Source organism: Diadema antillarum, unplaced genomic scaffold (genome assembly GCF_040938485.1).
Source record: "Diadema antillarum isolate AM-2024a unplaced genomic scaffold, OU_Dant_1.0 seq00000048_RagTag, whole genome shotgun sequence".
NCBI classification, from domain to species: Eukaryota; Metazoa; Echinodermata; class Echinoidea; order Diadematoida; family Diadematidae; genus Diadema; species Diadema antillarum.
The window spans coordinates 696,943-714,629 of NW_027271157.1; the positions used below are offsets into that span (position 1 = coordinate 696,943).

General features: G+C 37.9%; 1 pseudogene; it reads left to right on the forward strand.

Moving 5' to 3' along the window:
- Positions 1-13,626, forward strand: part of LOC139725512 (DNA damage-regulated autophagy modulator protein 2-like) — a 35,920-nt pseudogene extending 22,294 nt beyond the window's left edge.
- Positions 13,627-17,687: the final 4,061 nt, after the last annotated feature.

The following is a 17,687-nucleotide window of genomic DNA, read 5'->3' on the forward strand; positions in this document are numbered from 1 at the left end:
CCAAGAAAATAGAGGGAAGCGTCATACTAACGCTCTTATACCAAATTTTATATAATTTCACTCTAAAACAACTCGCCACTTTTGCATTATTCTCTCCTACACTGGCCAACCCACTATACCTTTTATTGAAAGTTGCCTTTTGCAGAAAAATACCAGATTGTGAGTTTACAGTTGTCTTTTACAATGATGTAATATACATTGAAGACATTTTGTATGTCACCGAACTTTTATTCTATGTAATGGAAATAGAAGAATTGCAATTTGTTCTTCTGACATTTCTATGCCTTTTCCATTGCCTCTCCCCCCCCCCAAAAAAAAAAGAAGAACAAAACAAGGGGGCATCCAAATTATGAAAGGTGCGCCTTTTTGTGTTTATCATTGTTGTCTTTATAGACTAGTGTGTCATAGGTCAGTTATACTCTCAATCTAAAACCGTGAGAAAGCTGTCTATCTACGTGACCACTCTTAAATTGTTCATAATTCTGTATTTTTGTGACTATTACCCAAACCATGCATTATTGTTGCTTAAAACTTACCATGGCACATCATTCAATAATGTGCCAAGAAATCTGTACGTTTTAAGCAACACTAATGCATGGTTTATTCATTAATGAAACTAGTGGTAATCATGCATTATTAATCATAAAGCAGTGCTGGTGTTTGCATGTTAAACTTCATAGGCTCGCTGTGATTTATTTCACATTTTTCACTCTTATGTCTGATATACCTTATTGACGTAAACTTTGATATGCTAAACAGTTAAGTGCTGACCAGCTTGTGCACTCACACTGTGCAATGTTGTTTAGCGATGTATCATTCCTTTTTAATGCTTTTTCCAATGCATCTCCATTTTCGAGTGATAAATATTTCAATCTGAAAACATTTGAAACATACGTTACAATTGTTTAAAGTACACACTGATACATTTTAGGGGTTCTTGACAATGTCTTTAGTGACTCTTATATAAATGCATTCATTTGGTTTTAAACAGGCACTTCAACAGGTAATTTTGCAGTGAAACTCATAATATTCAGACAAAATAAACTCTTGAAATTTAAATATCTTATTCCAATTTTTCATATTAGGCCAAATGTATGGTACATTATACTATATAAGGACGATAACATCAGACGGCAATTAAATAAATCTGCTTCCAGAAGTACTGAAGGTCTTGCAACACTGGTACTCTTGATATTTATTAGAACTCTTAAAATTTATCTTCTTTTTTAGTGTTTAATATATTTATGTAACATACGTGACTCATATGCGTAACAAACGTTACCAAGGTTTAAACAGTCACATTTTCATTTGTCCTATGGTGACTGAGATTGTTTGAGAATATGTGTAGGACAAATCCATCTAAAATCATTTGGCAGTTTTCTACAAGTTCTATGTGTACGAATAAAAAAAATATAGGAAACAATCTAACTTTACATAGTTAACAACCTCCATCATATCTATCAATATCTTAATTCACGGTTACAGTATACTCATCAAATGAATGAAAAATATAGCAGGCACATTGAAATAAGAATGGTCATATCTTCGAAACTATCCACCAACAGAAGGATAGTTGCATTGTCCATCCCTAAACAGAATGAATATGGTCAAAGAAAAATAAGCGCAGTAACGTAAGTTACAGTGGTGAAATTTTCATGTTCAGCTTCAAATTTCAGAACATAAAAAGTTTGCAATATTTGTTGCTCATTTTTGTTTAGGTTGAAATTCAGTGTATCCTCTAGCAATTTTTCGTTGTCGGAATGTTTTTTAGAAAACTTTATTTTTTCAAAATTTCAAAACCTGAATTGTACATTTTTAATGGTTTTGGCCCTCCAGACATTTAAATGATATCAGACACAAAACAGGAAGAGAAATGGGCGTGGCGGGGAGAGAAGCCAGGAGAGTGGTTTCCTTTATCTGAGCTGCCCTGGATGTAGCTCAAATAGGAAGCCCCATTCACATGATGGTCAGAAACCTGGGATTGAATCCAGATTCACAAACTTATCCTAGCCTAAACGTCTTCACTCGCTAAAGATGCACTAGCTATGAATTATGCAGATATTTATTTTCTCCGCTCGTTTTATGTTCTTTCTTTTGTGGTTTATGTTCTTACGAAGCGATTGTCCTTTAGCTGTAGCATATCTATTTTCGTTTTATTCTTGTTTTTTATTGTGTGCACATGTAATGTAATGTATATCAACGCAGGGCTCCCTTCTAAAGCAGGCCTTTGTGGCACTGACTGGGATTACCCTGCTTTTAAAGAAGACTTAATAAATAGATAAAATAAGATGCAAACAACCTAAAGCAGAAACAAAGAAGTGACCGGTCCGACCAAAATACAAGGGGGGGGGGGGGGGCAAATACATAATTAACACCAGAATATCTACATGATGGACACGCTTGCATAGATTCGCAACGGGAAATAAACGAATGCACCTCGACAGCAATTCCCTCCCTCCCCACCTCATCCCCCCCCCCCCCCTAAAAAGAAAGAAAGAAAGAAAGAAAGAAAGGACAGGAGGGGAAGAAGAAATTTTTTTTACCCTTCACTTTTCCTGCAAGAACTGTCTCAGGAACGGTCTTTCACCCTAAACACCCGACACCTCACCCTTTGCCCTCCCCCATTCCGTCAGCTTTGCTGATCTCTTCGCTTTTCCAGAAATGTCACTCTCTTTCCCGATCGTTTGGCATCCTGACAGTTTGCTGCCACCGTTATAATCCGTGTTCTTGGGGTCACTTCCGAAGACTTGGCTCCTTCTATCGCCGGCAGGGTATAGTGCTAATAGTCCGTCAATCAACATAACAGTGGAGGGTATATATTACTTTTTGAAAGGCCTTAAGGAAACTTAATTAGATTTAATTGGATGAGTCCGCGCGCACATGTGGATACACGTGCCCACATTTTGTTTGTATAATCAACCAATTAGTAAAACAAGGGTGACAGATGAGTTATCATTAGGAATATTGATTCATACTTTTCTTCACTTATTTGCTCCTGTCTATAGGAACGTTGATAATAGTATGGTATATTATTTTGGTATGGTATGTTATATCTTGATTCAAGCTCTTTCACCAAAACGAGAAGAAAAGATGTCCATGATTTCCCTTCTGACATCGATTTTGTCTCCCCCTTCCCCCTTTCTCTTCTATTTCTCCTGCAGTGACGCAGCCAGCACGGCTCCTCAGAGCTGTATCTTCGGCCAGCTTCTCAATATGACCGCGCTAATTGGTAAGTTTCAGAAATTCGCACTTGCCATGGAAGCTGTTCCGCATTAAATCTGATTTGAATACGGGTTTGAGGCCGGACTATAATTATCAGTTTGAACGCGTTAAAAGATTGGAAGGTGGGGATGGGTGCATTTCTTTCTAACAAAACGAATACAGCTTAGAACACTTTGATAATAATAGCACTAATAATAATGGTAATAATATTAATAACAATAATGATGATGATGATGATGATGATGATGATGATGATGATAATGATAATAATAATAGTAATAACAATAATAATAATGATAATAACAATAATAGTAACAGCATCAATTGTAATGTACCATCGATCTATAGTGACATCTTCTGAGGTGCAGAGGGACAAAGAGAACGACATAGTCATAAGTAGCATTGTGTAGTATTACATATGATTTTGAAGAACAAGGAAGACACAGATATATATTTACCCGGTATTAAAGCAATTCAACAAATATTCAACCAAAGCAAGATGCCAACATAACATGACTTCAGATGTTTTTTAAATGTTCCAAATGTTTTTGTTGATAAGTATCAAACTAGGAAGCAACTACTAACCAATAATTTAATACACATTCATTTTGTCCTTTCTTTTTGCGATTGTTACCAAAGTTAAAATTTAAGGGGGTGATGATGGCTTATGATGATGAGCAAGGCATATCGGTTCTTCTTCGATCTATTTGCGGCTTTCCCTGTCTTTCCCCGCAGTATTTGCCGGTGTTTTCGTACGCTTCCGACAACTGACCAGTCTTGTACCGCCATACTACGTCAAAATCAAGGGGATGAATATATGGGGGCTTGTCTTTGGCTGGATTTCGGCCTTTGGATGACGCTTGTCGCCAACTTCCAGGTAAATCGTCTAACAGTTCCCATACGCTTGTACTCATACAGTTAGCCCTTTATACTACTCTGCTATAATCCGGGGAAAATATATAATTATGACAACAATATCCCGTGATGAGTATTGCCATTGGAGCCATAAATGGCTATAGAGGTCAATATTCTTTTACATTACGTGCGCTTCATTTTAGGGGACAAAAAAAAAAGAAAGAAAAAAGATTTTGTTGTTGTTGTTGTTGTTTTCCCGTTTCTGAGTAGATCCACAGGAGCATTTTTTTTTTATTTTGTTTTTAAGTGATGAGATTGTAGTCTTCCCAGAAGGATCTCTCACCTAAGTGTGGTCCGGAAAAGTCTGGATCAATAAGACATCATCGTGCAGTGATGTTGGATACACAACGAAACGAAGAACAATTAATCCTTACTGCTTAAACAAAGGAGATAAGGAAAGATTCATAATCCATATAGGAATGTGAGCGAAAGGTAACTATGACTCTCTACCTCCCTATACACCCTCCCAGGAAATACTTGCTAAACATGTTCTTCAGTTTTGTTCTTTGATCATCATCAGGACTGTTTGAGAACATCCTACTCTGTCATCTTATCAAAGTTCAGTCATAAGATATTATCATACCTTTTGTGTATAGATTGCAGAATATCGTAGGAGTGTTGGGTTCGTGGAAAAAGGTAGCAAAGCCAGGAGAAAAACGCAAGAAGAACATACGGAAAGGCTTTTATGGATTATTTCCGAATATTCACGGCAGTAAGATCAATGTGTCATCAAGGTTTCTGTGGAATTTGTACGCAGCAGACGAGAAAGTTGCTAAAACTGACAACATCATGTTTCCCTACAATCAATTCCTTCCCGATGACAGACACCCCCCTCTTTTTTTTATTAGGCTTGATGTAGGCCTAACCATGATGTAACACGCAGTAGCTATGATATGTCATCAAGTGATTAACGTGTTTTGAGTTAGTCATGAAGTGGGGGAGGGAGTATTATTATTTTCTTTTTGACGGGTCGCTAATGAGGATGTAACCGGCTACTTCATATTTTGTTATCTAATTTGAATCTGGGTGGCTGTTTGTGAGAGCTGCATCAGACGTCTCGACTGATGAGGCGTATTTAAAGGGGCATCAAGACTTTTTCTATGATTTCACATCACGTACTACATAAATCGATAGTGTCATGGATCGATTTGTAGAATTTATTGCGGTCCTTGAGCAGATATACTAATCCCCTGACAAAAATCCAAAACATAAAACACTGAACAAGGACGATGACACCTATAAGAGGCCGACTCACATACTCTATATGTAGCAATTTCATTCCATTATAGATTACACTTGCTTAACAAAATCACCTGTGTATAATTTATGCACACTTTCTTCTTTAATTTGTTCTGCTTCCCTGAGCACCAAATCATGCATTCTTATGTAAAGCTGCTATATGTCATTGTCCTCGTTCATTGTGATTTGCTGTAAATTTTGAAAACAATCTTATTCCTCATCCCAGTCACTATGAATACTGAACCTCTGTACCCAGTGTAATCAATAATAGATATTCAGATGTAAAGGCTTAAAAAAAGTAATCTGGAGGTGTCCTTTAACCAAGGATGCTTGTCTAGTACCATCTTGATTTATCCAGACGCGAGATAACATCCTGTTTTCAGACCAAGGGAAGTGGCATGACCCTCGCTCCCCAAGCTCTTCCCGCGCGACTCTGCTTGAAGAATCACAGAGGCTTTCGAAGCGCGAGGAAAATGTCATCTCTTGTAGGAGGGGGCCACAGTTAAACCCAACATAACCTGCTGGGGAACATCATTTTACTACAGACATCATTTTCTTTCCCACCCCTTATACCTTATACTAACAAACAGAATTGATTGAAATTGTGATAAAAGTAAACATCGCCAAGCTGAATATGGTTTCTGCATAAAATATGGCACTTCATGGATTAGTAGGTGGAACTTATGTTTTTGTTTTTGTTTGTTCTTCTCGTTTTCTCTCGTTCTCTCTCTATGTTTTCAAGACAAAATAAGTCAGAGAACTTTCGAGAAAACAGAAATATTAGAGAACTATGAGAGCACAACTACCAGATGAACCAACGACAGATAATTATATTTACCATCCACGTACACCCTCCAATAATGAAGAGAGCCACGGCTATCTTTGTCTTTGAGATACATTTATTCTCAGTAAGGTTAGATTTAGAACAATTTCTTTGATCATTGTTTGACGGCCAGATCTGGAAATGATTATCAGGATATCCTTACAAAGGTACGGTTTATAAAAGATGCATTTTGATTGATGATTTTATGGCGAAGTATGCCGTTTATCCTAAATTTAGCGTGTTTTTTTTTTGTTTTTTTTTTGCACGAGATATCTTTGCACAATTGTAGTGTCAAAATAACATACCCACACGAAATTTGCTGTCAATTACGATGATGATTAAGGCAACTAGACAAGAGAAAGTTAAGGAGACTGAAGCTCTTGAAGATGGTTGAGGTGTATGGCTTCAAGGAGTTAAAGTATAAACGGCGTTCAAGTTTAAAGACACTAAATTTAGGTTTGAATTTAATGTTGTTGCTTATTTTTTTTCGCTCAACACAGCAGCTGGTAGGAATGATTGGATTATGTGTTTGACTTCGTCTCATCAAGGGAAGCTGTTTGATTATTAGTCAGGCACGTCAAACTGAATTAGATGAAGCACACAAATGATTTGTGCTTCTGAAGTGTGGAGGATGCTAGCGAGCCGACCCGTGTGAGGAAATGCAATGTCTGTTTATTATGGGACATTACTTCATTAGCCTTCACCGGACGTATCAATTAGCTTTTCAGGCGCATAATGTTGCGGGTCAGTTGCTTGTCGCTTGTCCCGCAGCTGTTTATGACGTAATAAAGGAGATGCGGTTTGGAACAATTACGCTAATGTGGTATGCCAGAGGATTTCCTATATTATAGGGCTGACATACGCTCACTGAAAATCCATAGCAATCCTTTCACGGAAATGTCTCAAAAATATTAACATCCTATGGGAGATATGGCGAATTTGGTGCTACGTGATTCCACTTAATATCTCCTGAAAAATGAACCCAGAGATGCGAGTTTGATTTCATTAGGTATCTACTCTTCCCTTCTTTTATTTATGTTGACGCAATTTTTTTTTCTGTTTGCTTTTAGTTTATTTGCTCGTTTTTTATTTTGGCATTTTGACCTACGAAAGCGGCGATAAATTGTTGTCGTTTTACTCTTTGAGTTGGAGATAATGCTTTTCTTTTAAGAAAGATATGATGTTACGAATATCATGCACTCCTCCTCCATGATTGTTGTGAAAGCACGTCTTTTGTGTTTATTGTGTGTAAGTATGCATGTGTGCGTGCGTCCGTCGTGTTTTCGTGTGCGTCGTGTTTTCGTGTGTGTGTGTGTGTGTGTGTGTGTGTGTGTGTGTGTGTGTAGGCCCTATGTGCGCGCGCATGTGTATTAGTATAGCGTTACTTTCTTGGTATAATAGACCGTTTCTGTAATGTATTACAATTTATGGATGTTTGTTTTCCTACAGCTTAGTAACGAAGCATTGCATTCATCACAATCCATAGACAGGAATTCACTTCCATTAGTTGTTGCTACGTACGGCAAGCTTCTGGCAAGCTTTGTTGTTGTTAAAGGAGACCTCCGGATGATTTTCAGTCTTGCATTGAAGTAGATTTGAACAACTAGATCATACTGGGTACAGAGTTTCGCAATCTATGGTGATTGGATGAGAAATAAGAATGTTTTCAAAATTTATAACAAATCACAACGAACAAGGGTGATGACATGGCAGCTTCAAAGAATGCATGAGTTCGGGCTCAAGAAAGTAGAACAAAAGACTAAAGCATGCATAAATTCTATACAGGTGAACTTTATAAGCACGCGGTATTGTAATGAAATTACACTGCATGCCACATTTCTGAAATATGTGAGCCTCCATGCCATCATCCTTGTTGGGTGTAATTTGTTTAATTTTCTTCAGTGCAGTGGTTTCTCTGCTCAAGGACTACAAGAAATTCCAGAAATCTATACATGGAACTGTTGATCTATGTAGGTCTATACTACATGATGAGAAATTATGCAAATCGTCTGGACTTCTGAAAAAAAACTATAGAACCGATCTTTTGTAATGATCCAACAGGACTGATGATGCTTTCCTTGACACTTTTTTCCCCTTTTCGTTTCCCTATTTTCCTTGTTGTTGTCGAACTCAAGTAGGACTCCAACGTCCTTATCGTTCACCTGATCGGCGCTTTCCTACTCTTCGTCATGGGCACGGGCTACTGCCTTATCCACACGCTCATCTCGTACAAGCTCTACCCACAATACAACACGATGAGGCTGTGTAGACTTCGATTGGTCATCACCATGGTAACGGCTGTATCGATGTTTATCAGTATCCTTTGCAGCAGCCACATGATGAGGTACTTGTGAAAGACGATACAGGACCGGCGGAGCGTTTTCAAAAGTATGTGTGTGTATGGGGGGGGGGGGGGGGGACACTTCCGAGTTTAATGAGCTAACAAGCAAAAAAGCAAAAAAAAAAAAAAGGCCTTCAGTGCAACTTCTGGTGCCACTTCCGGGTTTCTTCAGCTGACAAGCAAAAAGGTCTTCAGCTCATCTTTCTCATTCCACTTCCGGGTTTCTTCAGCTGACAAGCAAAAGAAAAAAAAAGGAAAGAAAAAGGGATTCAGCGCAAAAAAATTACCACGCTCACACTTTAAGGTATTTATCTATTTCTTTTCTAGTGCCACTTACGCACTTCCGGGGTAAAACAAGTGGGGGGGGGGGGGACCAAAGTGGTGACACTTTATGTATTCCTTTGTATGGTGCAAAAAAGTGCCCCCCCCCCCCCCCGGTTCCGCCAGCCATGCGATATTCTGTCAGTTGCCCCATAATGGATAAACCGTTTCTGTAATTTATTACACTTTTATGGATGTTTCTTTTTCAACAGTCTTTTTGCGAAGTATACGTTATTCACCTGTTCCCTCTCATTATGTTCAATAGGGAGAAATTCGCTTAGCTGTTGCTGAGTCGGGCAAGCCTTCGACATGCTTTGTGATTGTTAAGTGCAACTTCGGTTAACAAACAATTGGCCTATTGCCAGTTCCTAATAAGTAATTTGGTTCATGTGCACATTTGGATATGTCCATCTCCCCTCTCACTTATTTATGCACTCACTTTTTGTCAAAATGACACAATCCATAACCCTGCATAACAATTTATGGCATTCATGTTCCGATAAAGAATGAACCTGTATGGACCAGCTGACGGGAATGACCCGTCAAGTTACTGGTAGAAGCACCATTTCACCGATTTTCATTGAATGCATTCATAAACTTTTTGTTTAATACTATTGGTAAATAATTCTATACTTTAAACTTATCGTTGGCAGATATAGATGTGCTAGCTAACATCATGACAAGGATTACATAAAATGTCATTTCTTCACAGACGCTTATCTCAATGAATAAAATCGTTATGCCTACATGTTCTGGCAAATTACCCTTTATTCTGCTCATGCGCAAAGTACAGCTACGAACTTCCTTAATCCTGTCAGTCAACTTTGCCTATTGATGTTTCACAAGACAAATAAGGACATGGGTTGTTTTGATTGCTGTTCTTGTGTGTTCTGTATGTTCGTTCGTGGATTTGCGCATGCATTATATCGTTATACCTCCTGACATACATTAACGTGGTTGTAATGGTAAATGGGGAGGGGGGGGGGGGTGTTTGGAAAAAAATGGATCCTCCGAAGCCTTTGCTCCAGTGGTAACCCGAGTATGTCCTAGTTACGACGATGACATATCAATTTGTGTGATATTAAGCTGCCTATAGATGGTTATAATATTGGAAAGTTGCTTGCGAAGGATACTTTTTTTGTTGTTCTTCCTTGTGTTTAATTTCTGATCAAAACAGGAAATTGAATGCAGATCTTGATATGCGCAGGTCAACGAGGGAGAGTCTGACGTCATGACATTGTCACCTCCCCTAGTTTGCAGTATTGGTTGCAACATGTCATTGTTGCATGAAAACATGGCAAACCGCAAAAATTCCTTAACTTTCATGTAGATCTGATTTATCTGTTTATCACAGATCACAGCATACTTCAAATTGTCTTTATCATAGCACACTTCAAATTGTTTCAAACTGTCATATTTTTATTTTGAAATTAAATTAAATGATCTGATTAATCCGTTTATCATAGCACACCTCAAAATGTCATAAAAGACCAGCTCATGTTCTGATCTGATTCACGAAGATAAGGTATTATGTCCTGATAACAGGCATGCTTGAACGAGGCAAACTCGACAACGATTTATTTATGCAAGGCGCATTGCAAGTACTGCAATGCATTAAGAAAGTGTAGGTGAATAGAACAGCTTGCTTCTTGATCCACAAATATGACAGAGGAAATAACTATCTATGCATTTAAAAACGCGATGATAAACAGTACTGAGAAGCTATTGGTCACATTCTTGTCACTGACTAGCAGTGCATTTGCTCATCAGAAGTTATTAAAAAAACCTGCCAACCGCGCGTGTATATACCAGCCAGCTTTCAACCTTACGAACTTCCCCGTAAAATGCTCCCGTTCATGGCACTGTCAAAGCATCTAAAGTAGGGAGGTTTATTGATGTATTCCAATTTTCGTGTTTTTTTTTTCTGACGATCGAGTACCGAGCTATTGAATCGCATGTTCCTCCTATAAAGTTTCACTCATTGACTCCAACCTGTGTGCAAAACTATTCATTGTTGCGGAAGAGCGCGGGCCTCGAGCTATAAGCTTCTTCATTGTCCAGAACAGTGAAAGGTATACAACGATGAAAGTGAGTGAATTAAGTGTTGAATAATGTGCCAGTGACCGAGTCTTTAGTACAGCGATGAAATAGATCGGGGTTTCCAAGACGTTCAAATTTTATACATGTCTTTCTGACAAAGTGTTCTTCTTCTCATTTTCTTGACAACCTGAAAGCTTGCCGGGGTCACTGGGAAACATAGCAACGGATAAATATGCAAACTGGATTCCAAGCATTTAAAGGTGTTTCTTGAGATACAGATTAATAGAATAGCTTGTTACTATGTCAAGACGGAAGAACCATTACAAAAGTCCTCTGCACGAAACCGTTCGGAAACTAAAATTGTCTCGTCGTAGATGGAGCACTACCAGGCCAAACGCTAGGACTGATCTTGCTCGTTCCATGATTAATTTTTTTTTCCGCCATTGTTCACTTTCCTCGGCACAAAACTAGCAAAGTCTTGCCGTCGGATCAACACATAGTTTCTAAATTCTTGTTACATAATGTACTTATAACATGACAAACGTTGCTCTATGATTTATTATTAATAGTATTATCATTATTTTGATCTTTATGCTTGGCATAGAATATCGCTATATAAACAAGATTATCTGTAATGAATACAAAGCTGTATCTTTGTGCATGTGCACGAATTAAACTACCGAACACTTTTTTCCCCTCTTCAGAAATAGCAGTTATATCAAATGTACACCTAACATCGCACAAAGTTTCTGCACAGTAACTGCTGGATAAGAAGACTACCACAGTGTATGATGTCACATGCTTGGAACGACATAATCAAAATATAAACAGAATTCCACAAAATTTCATTTGTTAAGAAAAAAAGAGTACACATTCCATCGACTCGCTACTGACACATGTTTTAAGGGTAATTTTATTCCCTCTGCCTTCTGAATGAGGCAAATCAAGTTCTCTATTATTATGCGAGAATGAAGTGAAAATGTGTTGAATGTTCTTTATACTTCCCTTATATCGTTTTACGCAAGTGACATTAGAAACTGTAGTAGTCTTCTCATCCAGCGATGGCGGCACTGAAACTTCATAATTTTTGAAATGATTGTTAAATTTTCCTCAAGTTTTCACTTATATGTTTTACTGATATTGCTACAGTCTCTCAATCCTTATGTAATATTTGAAGGTGGACTTGTCCTAATGGATATCACTTTCGTAGTATAACTTCCTTAACTGTTCTCCAAACAATAAGGCATTGCAACAGGTGTAGTTGCAGAGATGCTTTGGTACCAGACACACGGGGATCACTCGAGATCACAGGTGCACTGGTCGCCGGAAGATGGAGTAAGGATGAATTCATTTCAATTCAGATATTTTCATTATTATTTTTTTCCAACAAAAATAACACGGAATAAATCCAAAATTATATCAAAGTCATATTTTCGACTGTGTAAAGGGTAAATGATATTTAACAAAGAAAGATATAAATGCATACGGGCAAAATTAGACAAGTTATGGTTAGAGAAATAACGAATTGAGAGGTTAAAAAGCATGCTAGTATATATTGCGATGCTTGTATATTGCGATATGTATAAACATATTATAAAGATAAATTTCTTGCAATACGAATAACAATTCAGCCCTGTAAGAAGCCAGACAGTAGGGGGCGTGCATGCACAATGTGGGAGTCGCATCGATGAGCTATGCGTCCAGTCATATGTAATCACTTCAAGTTTATTTATTTGTTTTACATGAAATTAATACTGAGTGTGAAAAGCTGGGAATAAAAGAGAATAACTCAAGCTTTTGGAGAACTAACACTCTTATCATAATTTTTATGTAAAATAGATCAGAGAGGGTCTTTACTTTCAATCTACTCTGTATGTTCTCACTCATAATGGCTTTTTTTTTTGTATAATACCCTATCTGTTCTAATTCTCTTTATGCAAACTGCAGTATGATAGACTCAGAACCTTGCTTTGTTGGTGAAGCAAAGCCAGAAGGAAAAGCGTTATCTGTTTTGTCTGTATCATTATTTTTGGTTTTTAGAATGTGCCAATGCTATCTGTGTCCATGTTGTTTAATAACTCAAAATTGTTTAAAAATAACGTGGTTTGTGTATTATACTGTGTAATATTCTCTTGATCTATGTCATAGTCTGATGGGCGGACTTCACAAGACCTAGCTTCATAATAACAAAACAAAACGACATCTAACTTGTACGCAACGAGATGTGTCATTAGCTCTTCGTCACCTGATCAGTAATGCTTTTATCTCTCTCCCTCTCTATCTCTCTCGCTCTGCCTTGTTTTGCTGCCCCTCATCCATCCTCCCATCCTCCCGTTGCCAGGGTTACGTCCCGCATCTCATTAGTGCCTTCTCAGAATGGGTAATGAGCATCTCCTTAATGGTCTTCTACCTCACCTACACCAAGGAGTTCTTTAACCTCCAGCTTCACGTCACCGTCTCGCAGTGCGACCTCCCCGACGCTCTCTGGATCACCTGCAGGGAGGTGCTGTCCCCGCCCATCCGCACCCCTTCGTCCCGCCCCGCCTGCTCGCGGGCGGTCGCAGAAGGGGAGGTGGCTGAAGAGGGCGTGGTCGGGAGCCCGTGTTGCCATAGGGACAGCCGAGAGTCGTCCGGATCGCACCAGACGAACGGCCTCCAGCAATCGGAGAACTCGCCGCTGTGTGGAAGCACAAGCGTAACCAGTAAATCTGGGATGTTTGTGTAAATAAAGACGACTTTATGGACAAAGTAAGGAAGAGTGACACGATGTGCCTTGGTACTTTTCTGACGCGCTTCCGAGCAATATGTGCACAGAGAAACAATACGCCGTTGCATCGTGTCCAAATCTCTTTGATTGCGGTTGAAAACTTTCTGGTGATAGAAGAAAGGTGGTTAAATATTCCCGTACTCGAAACGTCAGGTCGGGTTTTTTGTCGATGTCGTTGTAAGTCCAGATGGTGAAGACTCTGACGTGTGTTTTTCTCATATTTTATTCCCTATATCTAGGTTCGAGAGTAACAGAGTCAGTCAAGTCAATGTGATAATGGGCCGAATGCATAAAACAAGGAATTGCCTGTAAGCAATTGCTTCAAGCAAAAGCACAAGCTCGTATAGCAAAAGCTCTAGCTCAAGCAATTGCTTATTCCATATGCATAACGTTTTGCTTGTGCTTATACGTTTTGCTTGTCCCGCACAAGCAATTGCTTGCGTTTTCAATTAAAGGGACGTCACACCTGTGCGAACACAAGAACAAAGGCGAGTGTGACAGCATGTATTTGAAAGGACATGTGTGTGCGGAAACATTTCCTGACATAGCAGAAGAGAAATGACACTCATAAATGCACACACACGCATCTATACACACACACACACACACACACACACGTATTACTGGGTGATTCCCATCACTGCATTACAGTAGCCCGGACCTGTCAGATCATGAATTGCTTGCGGAGCAGAATGCTTTTGCTAGCAAAAGCTTCTGCTCGCAAGCAATTGCTTGTTTATGTGCATGCGAATTCGAGTAAAAGGCTATAGCACAAGCAATTGCTAGCGTTTATGCATCCGGGATATTGGCTTGTTTATCAAAGGACGGTCTACTTTAACCTTCTGTGTGCCATATTGATTTCTTGTGAATGTACGTAATGTGTGTGAAATTTGTTTACATTTGAATCACTGGGGTAGAAGGGTTAAATGATGGTGATTACATGTAGATATCAGGCACTGTGTAGGCAAGGTGAAGCGCATACCATTGTAACAACAGGAATAGTAAAGTTCACAGGCCTTAGATAAAAAAAAACATTATAGACGATAATGTTAACAATAATGATAATAATAATAATAATAATAATAATGATAATAATAATAATAATAATAATAATAATAATAATAATAATAATAATACTTATAAGAGTAATAGTAATAATAATTATTTATATACACACATACATAAATATATGAAGAGCTTGCTTCCAAAAGGCGCTAAGTCCGTCATTTTTCAATGTATTTAGCGCCCTCTGGAAGCAAGCTCTTCATATATATTATATAAATAAATAAACATAATAAAATAGCGTGTTGCACATTTTACAGCAAGAGGCAGTCACTCATTAAGGCTAGAGAGGACGTAGTCGTCATTTCTTGCGCTTGGAATAAAAAATGCATGTTTTACATTGGGCTCACAGCGTAAAAACACACAAACGACAAGAAACAATGCCCAACCTCCTCTTGAAGTGATCACAAGAGTGAGAATGCGTTTAACAAAATACAAAACAAAACCAAACATAATAACAGCAGAGGCATGAACATCCGATTTAGCATACCGAGTGTATTATCAAATTCCAATAACATTTTTTTTTCTTTCCTTCTGTCGAAGTTCGTTGAATTATACCAGAACAAACAAAGAAACAAAGAAACATACAATTTTCGATTCTAACCTGCTGCCTTAACAACGAGAAAATTTAATTCCTGACATATGACGATACCGCCTTCCTTTCTCCCAGCACATAAATTTGATTTTGATTGAGTGTTGAAACCGATTGTTATAAAGGAAAATCACTACTAATTGATGACGCGAGTGCACAGAAAATACGCACAGTGCACAAAAAAGTGCACAGAAAATATGACGACACAAAGGAGTGCCTTTTATTTAATTTTCACCGTACCACCTGTAAAGATCGCCTTTGTCTGACTCAGATGACTTCCACACCGTATAACCGAATCATGCACTTTTATTCAGGGAGACGATGTATTCGTAAGACAATTAAGATAGCAACCACACCCATCTTGAAATGTTGTGATTTTACTGAGCTCGCTTAGAACAAAACAGGCTAGAATAAACTATTATTCTCAAAAGCTGTGATGTTTTCTGTCATATCCACCTTATTTATTTCACACAGGAATCAGACAACCACAGAAGACCAAAGAGAAGGATAGTGAAGGATAGATAGATAGATAGATAGATAGACACAGAGATAGATTGGCAGAGAGAGATAAAAATATAGATTTAGATTAAAGATTCAGGCGATGTTAGGTCATTCTCATTCTTATGCAACTGTATTTTGCTCTAAGAAACATATTTTCGTATTCTCTCTTTAAACGCACGGTCAAAGTAGTAGTTGTTTAACATCATTTTTAACGATCATAATGACTGACAACAAGTCCTTGACGTCACATTCATACAACGACGGGTTGAATATATATATATATATATATATATATATATATATATATATAGCGAAAACTTTGAGCAAAGAAAATGGGTTTTCATCGGGATTTTCTTTGCTCAAAGTCTTCGCTATTAATTATTACAATTGTTTCTGGTCAGTTTTTCCTTCCTTGTTTCAATATATATATATATATATATATATATATATATATATATATATATATATGTGTGTGTGTGTGTGTGTGTGTGTGTGTGTGGTGTGTTTTTATCGCATTCTGTTCGTGACGGAAGTAACAGTTGCTGATTTGCTTTGTATATCTTGTGCCTTTAAACAGCCTATTTATGTACTGGTTTTCAAGGTGAATGTTTATAGTGTATCATTTTTTAATGGCTTGTTGATGTCTATGCAACCTCGTGTAAAGTTCTGTAAATATGTACATTTTACTATACTCCCTTCAAATAAATCACACAAACGTGATTCTTGCTGTCGAGAATCCCTTAGCTTAGATTTTGTCGTCTACTGTAAATGAGTGAATGAGATTTAAAAACGTGGTAGAATGGAGATTCGTGCAATGAGAAGGCTGACCCTGACTCGGATCCCATAATTCGCGAATCCTCGCAACATATCGTGTGCTGCAGCTTTATCAGAGATTTCTATGTACATCCGAAAATCTTGACTAGAGTCTAAGAGCCGTAACCAATTACGTAGACTTCGAGGCACATATCATTCGCTGACGGGTAATTCTATTCTGGTAGACTGTGGTTTTCGAATGTACCCTGGTGAGCAATGAATGAATATTTAATTCCATCCCGCCGCTCTTCCCTCCACACACTTCCGGGTATTTAGAACACTACATAATATACAGTAAGTATTATATCACATTGAGAACAGCGATCGTCGCGCGTTCCATTTCGGTATTTCCCTTCGTAAGAGTGGGTGGAACATACATCAAACTGGCTGTCATTGATCGATCGAAAAGAGCCTTGCCTTGTGTATATATATATATATATATATATATATATATATATACAAACTGTATATATGCGAGTGTGTGTGGGTGTGTGTGTGAGTATATATATGAAGAGTTTGTTCGCAAAAACTGATAAGTCCATATTTGTCAAATGGAGATAATTGCGATTAAAGGTCAAGAAAAATAAAGAGAATAAGACAACTTTCTGCTTCTGTTGACCATAACTTCAAAAATGTACCTTTATAATTCAATGTAGTGACCAATATATCATTAAAAGGTATTATCTTGTACTTTATGACAGAAACCGTGCTTCAAAATCTTCAAAAATTGACTTATCGGTTTTTGCGAACAAACTCTTCATTTTACATTGTATATAATATCATAATATACATACTTTTTTCGGCACCGTCCTTTCTGAAATTATCGATTACGCTCTACTATCTTAATACATCAATAGAGCAACGCTACATGGGTCTGAATCGATCTCAAAGCTGATCATTATGCAGTATAGAAAATCAAACGATATTTTTAACATATACAAAGATTTTCACTTTTTCTCATTAGATATACATTGCACTTCCCATCACAATCATAACCGTTCTGCCACATGGAAATTAGATGGCTTGCTGTACAGTATTGCATCCACAGCGG